Genomic DNA, 7,467 nt, shown 5'->3' with positions numbered 1-7,467 from the left:
TTGTCGACGCATCAGTTGTTACTTCTGTCGTTGTTTCTGCTGCAGTTGTCGACGCATCAGTTGTTACTTCTGTCGTTGTTTCTGCTGTAGTTGTCGACGCATCAGTTGTTACTTCTGTCGTTGTTTCTGCTGCAGTTGTCGACGCATCAGTTGTTACTTCTGTCGTTGTTTCTGCTGTAGTTGTCGACGCATCAGTTGTTACTTCTGTCGTTGTTTCTGCTGTAGTTGTCGACGCATCAGTTGTTACTTCTGTCGTTGTTTCTGCTGCAGTTGTCGACGCATCAGTTGTTACTTCTGTCGTTGTTTCTGCTGTAGTTGTCGACGCATCAGTTGTTACTTCTGTGTTTCTGCTGTAGTTGTCGACGCATCAGTTTTACTTCTGTCGTTGTTTCTGCTGTGTTGTCGACGCATCAGTTGTTACTTCTGTCGTTGTTTCTTCTGTAGTTGTCGACGCATCAGTTTTACTTCTGTCGTTGTTTCTGCTGCAGTTGTCGACCATCAGTTGTTACTTCTGTCGTTGTTTCTGCTGTAGTTGTCGACGCATCAGTTGTTACTTCTGTCGTTGTTTCTGCTGTAGTTGTCGACGCATCAGTTGTTACTTCTGTCGTTGTTTCTGCTGCAGTTGTCGACGCATCAGTTGTTACTTCTGTCGTTGTTTCTGCTGCAGTTGTCGACCATCAGTTGTTACTTCTGTCGTTGTTTCTGCTGTAGTTGTCGACTCATCAGTTGTTACTTCTGTCGTTGTTTCTGCTGTAGTTGTCGACTCATCAGTTGTTACTTCTGTCGTTGTTTCTGCTGCAGTTGTCGACGCATCAGTTGTTACTTCTGTCGTTGTTTCTGCTGTAGTTGTCGACTCATCAGTTGTTACTTCTGTCGTTGTTTCTGCTGTAGTTGTCGACGCATCAGTTGTTACTTTGTCGTTGTTTCTGCTGCAGTTGTCGACGCATCAGTTGTTACTTCTGTCGTTGTTTCTGCTGTAGTTGTCGACTCATCAGTTGTTACTTCTGTCGTTGTTTCTGCTGTAGTTGTCGACGCATCAGTTGTTACTTCTGTCGTTGTTTCTGCTGCAGTTGTCGACGCATCAGTTGTTACTTCTGTCGTTGTTTCTGCTGTAGTTGTCGACGCATCAGTTGTTACTTCTGTCGTTGTTTCTGCTGTAGTTGTCGACGCATCAGTTGTTACTTCTGTCGTTGTTTCTGCTGTAGTTGTCGACGCATCAGTTGTTACTTCTGTCGTTGTTTCTGCTGTAGTTGTCGACGCATCAGTTGTTACTTCTGTCGTTGTTTCTGCTGCAGTTGTCGACCATCAGTTGTTACTTCTGTCGTTGTTTCTGCTGTAGTTGTCGACTCATCAGTTGTTACTTCTGTCGTTGTTTCTGCTGCAGTTGTCGACGCATCAGTTGTTACTTCTGTCGTTGTTTCTGCTGCAGTTGTCGACGCATCAGTTGTTACTTCTGTCGTTGTTTCTGCTGTAGTTGTCGACGCATCAGTTGTTACTTCTGTCGTTGTTTCTGCTGTAGTTGTCGACGCATCAGTTGTTACTTCTGTCGTTGTTTCTGCTGTAGTTGTCGACGCATCAGTTGTTACTTCTGTCGTTGTTTCTGCTGTAGTTGTCGACGCATCGGTTGTTACTTCTGTCGTTGTTTCTGCTGCAGTTGTCGACGCATCAGTTGTTACTTCTGTCGTTGTTTCTGCTGCAGTTGTCGACGCATCAGTTGTTACTTCTGTCGTTGTTTCTGCTGTAGTTGTCGACGCATCAGTTGTTACTTCTGTCGTTGTTTCTGCTGTAGTTGTCGACGCATCAGTTGTTACTTCTGTCGTTGTTTCTGCTGTAGTTGTCGACGCATCAGTTGTTACTTCTGTCGTTGTTTCTGCTGCAGTTGTCGACGCATCAGTTGTTACTTCTGTCGTTGTTTCTGCTGTAGTTGTCGACGCATCAGTTGTTACTTCTGTCGTTGTTTCTGCTGTAGTTGTCGACTCATCAGTTGTTACTTCTGTCGTTGTTTCTGCTGCAGTTGTCGACTCATCAGTTGTTACTTCTGTCGTTGTTTCTGCTGTAGTTGTCGACGCATCAGTTGTTACTTCTGTCGTTGTTTCTGCTGCAGTTGTCGACTCATCAGTTGTTACTTCTGTCGTTGTTTCTGCTGCAGTTGTCGACGCATCAGTTGTTACTTCTGTCGTTGTTTCTGCTGCAGTTGTCGACGCATCAGTTGTTACTTCTGTCGTTGTTTCTGCTGCAGTTGTCGACGCATCAGTTGTTACTTCTGTGTTGTTTCTGCTGTAGTTGTCGACTCATCAGTTGTTACTTCTGTCGTTGTTTCTGCTGCAGTTGTCGACGCCTCAGTTGTTACTTCTGTGTTGTTTCTGCTGCAGTTGTCGACTCATCAGTTGTTACTTCTGTCGTTGTTTCTGCTGCAGTTGTCGACGCCTCAGTTGTTACTTCTGTTGTTGTTTCTGCTGCAGTTGTCGACTCATCAGTTGTTACTTCTGTCGTTGTTTCTGCTGCAGTTGTCGACGCCTCAGTTGTTACTTCTGTCGTTGTTTCTGCTGCAGTTGTCGACGCATCAGTTGTTACTTCTGTCGTTGTTTCTGCTGCAGTTGTCGACGCCATCAGTTGTTACTTCTGTCGTTGTTTCTGCTGCAGTTGTCGACTCATCAGTTGTTACTTCTGTCGTTGTTTCTGCTGCAGTTGTCGACGCCTCAGTTGTTACTTCTGTTGTTGTTTCTGCTGCAGTTGTCGACTCATCAGTTGTTACTTCTGTCGTTGTTTCTGCTGCAGTTGTCGACTCATCAGTTGTTACTTCTGTCGTTGTTTCTGCTGTAGTTGTCGACGCATCAGTTGTTACTTTAGTTGTTGTTTCTGCTGCAGTTGTCGACGCATCAGTTGTTACTTGTGTCGTTGTTTCTGCTGCAGTTGTCGACCCATCAGTTGTTACTTCTGTTGTTGTTTCTGCTGCAGTTGTCGACTCATCAGTTGTTACTTCTGTTGTTGTTTCTGCTGCAGTTGTCGACGCATCAGTTGTTACTTCTGTCGTTGTTTCTGCTGTAGTTGTCGACTCATCAGTTGTTACTTCTGTCGTTGTTTCTGCTGCAGTTGTCGACTCATCAGTTGTTACTTCTGTCGTTGTTTCTGCTGCAGTTGTCGACGCATCAGTTGTTACTTCTGTCGTTGTTTCTGCTGCAGTTGTCGACCCATCAGTTGTTACTTCTGTTGTTGTTTCTGCTGCAGTTGTCGACTCATCAGTTGTTACTTCTGTTGTTGTTTCTGCTGCAGTTGTCGACGCATCAGTTGTTACTTCTGTCGTTGTTTCTGCTGTAGTTGTCGACTCATCAGTTGTTACTTCTGTCGTTGTTTCTGCTGCAGTTGTCGACTCATCAGTTGTTACTTCTGTCGTTGTTTCTGCTGCAGTTGTCGACTCATCAGTTGTTACTTCTGTGGTTGTTTCTGCTGCAGTTGTCGACTCATCAGTTGTTACTTCTGTTGTTGTTTCTGCTGCAGTTGTCGACTCATCAGTTGTTACTTCTGTTGTTGTTTCTGCTGCAGTTGTCGACTCATCAGTTGTTACTTCTGTGTTGTTTCTGCTGCAGTTGTCGACTCATCAGTTGTTACTTCTGTGTTGTTTCTGCTGTAGTTGTCGACTCATCAGTTGTTACTTCTGTTGTTGTTTCTGCTGCAGTTGTCGACTCATCAGTTGTTACTTCTGTTGTTGTTTCTGCTGCAGTTGTCGACTCATCAGTTGTTACTTCTGTTGTTGTTTCTGCTGCAGTTGTCGACTCATCAGTTGTTACTTCTGTCGTTGTTTCTGCTGCAGTTGTCGACTCATCAGTTGTTACTTCTGTTGTTGTTTCTGCTGCAGTTGTCGACGCATCGGTTGTTACTTCTGTCTTTGTTTCTGCTGCAGTTGTCGACGCATCAGTTGTTACTTCTGTCGTTGTTTCTGCTGTAGTTGTCGACGCATCAGTTGTTACTTCTGTCGTTGTTTCTGCTGCAGTTGTCGACGCATCAGTTGTTACTTCTGTCGTTGTTTCTGCTGTAGTTGTCGACGCATCAGTTGTTACTTCTGTCGTTGTTTCTGCTGCAGTTGTCGACGCATCAGTTGTTACTTCTGTCGTTGTTTCTGCTGCAGTTGTCGACTCATCAGTTGTTACTTCTGTCGTTGTTTCTGCTGCAGTTGTCGACTCATCAGTTGTTACTTCTGTTGTTGTTTCTGCTGCAGTTGTCGACTCATCAGTTGTTACTTCTGTCGTTGTTTCTGCTGTAGTTGTCGACGCATCAGTTGTTACTTCTGTCGTTGTTTCTGCTGCAGTTGTCGACTCATCAGTTGTTACTTCTGTCGTTGTTTCTGCTGCAGTTGTCGACTCATCAGTTGTTACTTCTGTGTTGTTTCTGCTGCAGTTGTCGACTCATCAGTTGTTACTTCTGTTGTTGTTTCTGCTGCAGTTGTCGACTCATCAGTTGTTACTTCTGTCGTTGTTTCTGCTGCAGTTGTCGACTCATCAGTTGTTACTTCTGTCGTTGTTTCTGCTGTAGTTGTCGACCCATCAGTTGTTACTTCTGTCGTTGTTTCTGCTGCAGTTGTCGACGCATCAGTTGTTACTTCTGTCGTTGTTTCTGCTGCAGTTGTCGACCCATCAGTTGTTACTTCTGTCGTTGTTTCTGCTGCAGTTGTCGACGCATCAGTTGTTACTTCTGTCGTTGTTTCTGCTGCAGTTGTCGACGCATCAGTTGTTACTTCTGTCGTTGTTTCTGCTGCAGTTGTCGACGCATCAGTTGTTACTTCTGTCGTTGTTTCTGCTGTAGTTGTCGACGCATCAGTTGTTACTTCTGTCGTTGTTTCTGCTGCAGTTGTCGACGCATCAGTTGTTACTTCTGTCGTTGTTTCTGCTGCAGTTGTCGACGCATCAGTTGTTACTTCTGTCGTTGTTTCTGCTGTAGTTGTCGACGCATCAGTTGTTACTTCTGTCGTTGTTTCTGCTGCAGTTGTCGACGCATCAGTTGTTACTTCTGTCGTTGTTTCTGCTGTAGTTGTCGACGCATCAGTTGTTACTTCTGTCGTTGTTTCTGCTGCAGTTGTCGACGCATCAGTTGTTACTTCTGTCGTTGTTTCTGCTGCAGTTGTCGACGCATCAGTTGTTACTTCTGTCGTTGTTTCTGCTGTAGTTGTCGACGCATCAGTTGTTACTTCTGTCGTTGTTTCTGCTGCAGTTGTCGACCCATCAGTTGTTACTTCTGTCGTTGTTTCTGCTGTAGTTGTCGACTCATCAGTTGTTACTTCTGTCGTTGTTTCTGCTGTAGTTGTCGACGCATCGGTTGTTACTTCTGTCGTTGTTTCTGCTGCAGTTGTCGACCATCAGTTGTTACTTCTGTCGTTGTTTCTGCTGTAGTTGTCGACGCATCAGTTGTTACTTCTGTCGTTGTTTCTGCTGTAGTTGTCGACGCGTCAGTTGTTACTTCTGTCGTTGTTTCTGCTGCAGTTGTCGACGCATCAGTTGTTACTTCTGTCGTTGTTTCTGCTGTAGTTGTCGACGCATCAGTTGTTACTTCTGTCGTTGTTTCTGCTGCAGTTGTCGACGCATCAGTTGTTACTTCTGTCGTTGTTTCTGCTGTAGTTGTCGACGCATCAGTTGTTACTTCTGTCGTTGTTTCTGCTGAAGTTGTCGACGCATCAGTTGTTACTTCTGTCGTTGTTTCTGCTGCAGTTGTCGACGCATCAGTTGTTACTTCTGTCGTTGTTTCTGCTGTAGTTGTCGACGCATCAGTTGTTACTTCTGTCGTTGTTTCTGCTGCAGTTGTCGACGCATCAGTTGTTACTTCTGTCGTTGTTTCTGCTGTAGTTGTCGACGCATCAGTTGTTACTTCTGTCGTTGTTTCTGCTGCAATTGTCGACGCATCAGTTGTTACTTCTGTCGTTGTTTCTGCTGCAGTTGTCGACGCATCAGTTGTTACTTCTGTCGTTGTTTCTGCTGTAGTTGTCGACGCATCAGTTGTTACTTCTGTCGTTGTTTCTGCTGCAGTTGTCGACCATCAGTTGTTACTTCTGTCGTTGTTTCTGCTGTAGTTGTCGACTCATCAGTTGTTACTTCTGTCGTTGTTTCTGCTGTGGTTGTCGACGCATCGGTTGTTACTTCTGTCGTTGTTTCTGCTACAGTTGTCGACGCATCAGTTGTTACTTCTGTCGTTGTTTCTGCTGTAGTTGTCGACGCATCAGTTGTTACTTCTGTCGTTGTTTCTGCTGTAGTTGTCGACGCATCAGTTGTTACTTCTGTCGTTGTTTCTGCTGCAGTTGTCGACGCATCAGTTGTTACTTCTGTCGTTGTTTCTGCTGCAGTTGTCGACGCATCAGTTGTTACTTCTGTCGTTGTTTCTGCTGCAGTTGTCGACGCATCAGTTGTTACTTCTGTCGTTGTTTCTGCTGTAGTTGTCGACTCATCAGTTGTTACTTCTGTCGTTGTTTCTGCTGTAGTTGTCGACGCATCAGTTGTTACTTCTGTCGTTGTTTCTGCTGCAGTTGTCGACGCATCAGTTGTTACTTCTGTCGTTGTTTCTGCTGTAGTTGTCGACGCATCGGTTGTTACTTCTGTCGTTGTTTCTGCTGCAGTTGTCGACGCATCAGTTGTTACTTCTGTCGTTGTTTCTGCTGCAGTTGTCGACTCATCAGTTGTTACTTCTGTCGTTGTTTCTGCTGTAGTTGTCGACGCATCAGTTGTTACTTCTGTTGTTGTTTCTGCTGTAGTTGTCGACGCATCAGTTGTTACTTCTGTCGTTGTTTCTGCTGCAGTTGTCGACCCATCAGTTGTTACTTCTGTCGTTGTTTCTGCTGTAGTTGTCGACGCATCAGTTGTTACTTCTGTTGTTGTTTCTGCTGTAGTTGTCGACGCGTCGGTTGTTACTTCTGTCGTTGTTTCTGCTGTAGTTGTCAACGCGTCAGTTGTTACTTCTGTCGTTGTTTCTGCTGTAGTTGTCGACGCATCAGTTGTTACTTCTGTCGTTGTTTCTGCTGTAGTTGTCGACGCATCAGTTGTTACTTCTGTCGTTGTTTCTGCTGCAGTTGTCGACGCATCAGTTGTTACTTCTGTCGTTGTTTCTGCTGCAGTTGTCGACTCATCAGTTGTTACTTCTGTCGTTGTTTCTGCTGTAGTTGTCGACGCATCGGTTGTTACTTCTGTCGTTGTTTCTGCTGCAGTTGTCGATGCATCAGTTGTTACTTCTGTCGTTGTTTCCGCTGTAGTTGTCGACGCATCGGTTGTTACTTCTGTCGTTGTTTCTGCTGTAGTTGTCGACGCATCGGTTGTTACTTCTGTCGTTGTTTCTGCTGCAGTTGTCGACGCATCAGTTGTTACTTCTGTCGTTGTTTCTGCTGCAGTTGTCGACGCATCAGTTGTTACTTCTGTCGTTGTTTCTGCTGCAGTTGTCGACGCATCAGTTGTTACTTCTGTCGTTGTTTCTGCTGTAGTTGTCGACGCATCA

The sequence above is a fragment of the Ciona robusta genome, chromosome 1 (genome assembly GCF_009617815.1).
Source record: "Ciona robusta chromosome 1, ASM961781v2".
NCBI lineage: Eukaryota > Metazoa > Chordata > Ascidiacea > Phlebobranchia > Cionidae > Ciona > Ciona robusta.
The sequence above is the reverse complement of the archived record's forward strand: the minus strand, read 5'-3'. Positions refer to the sequence as shown.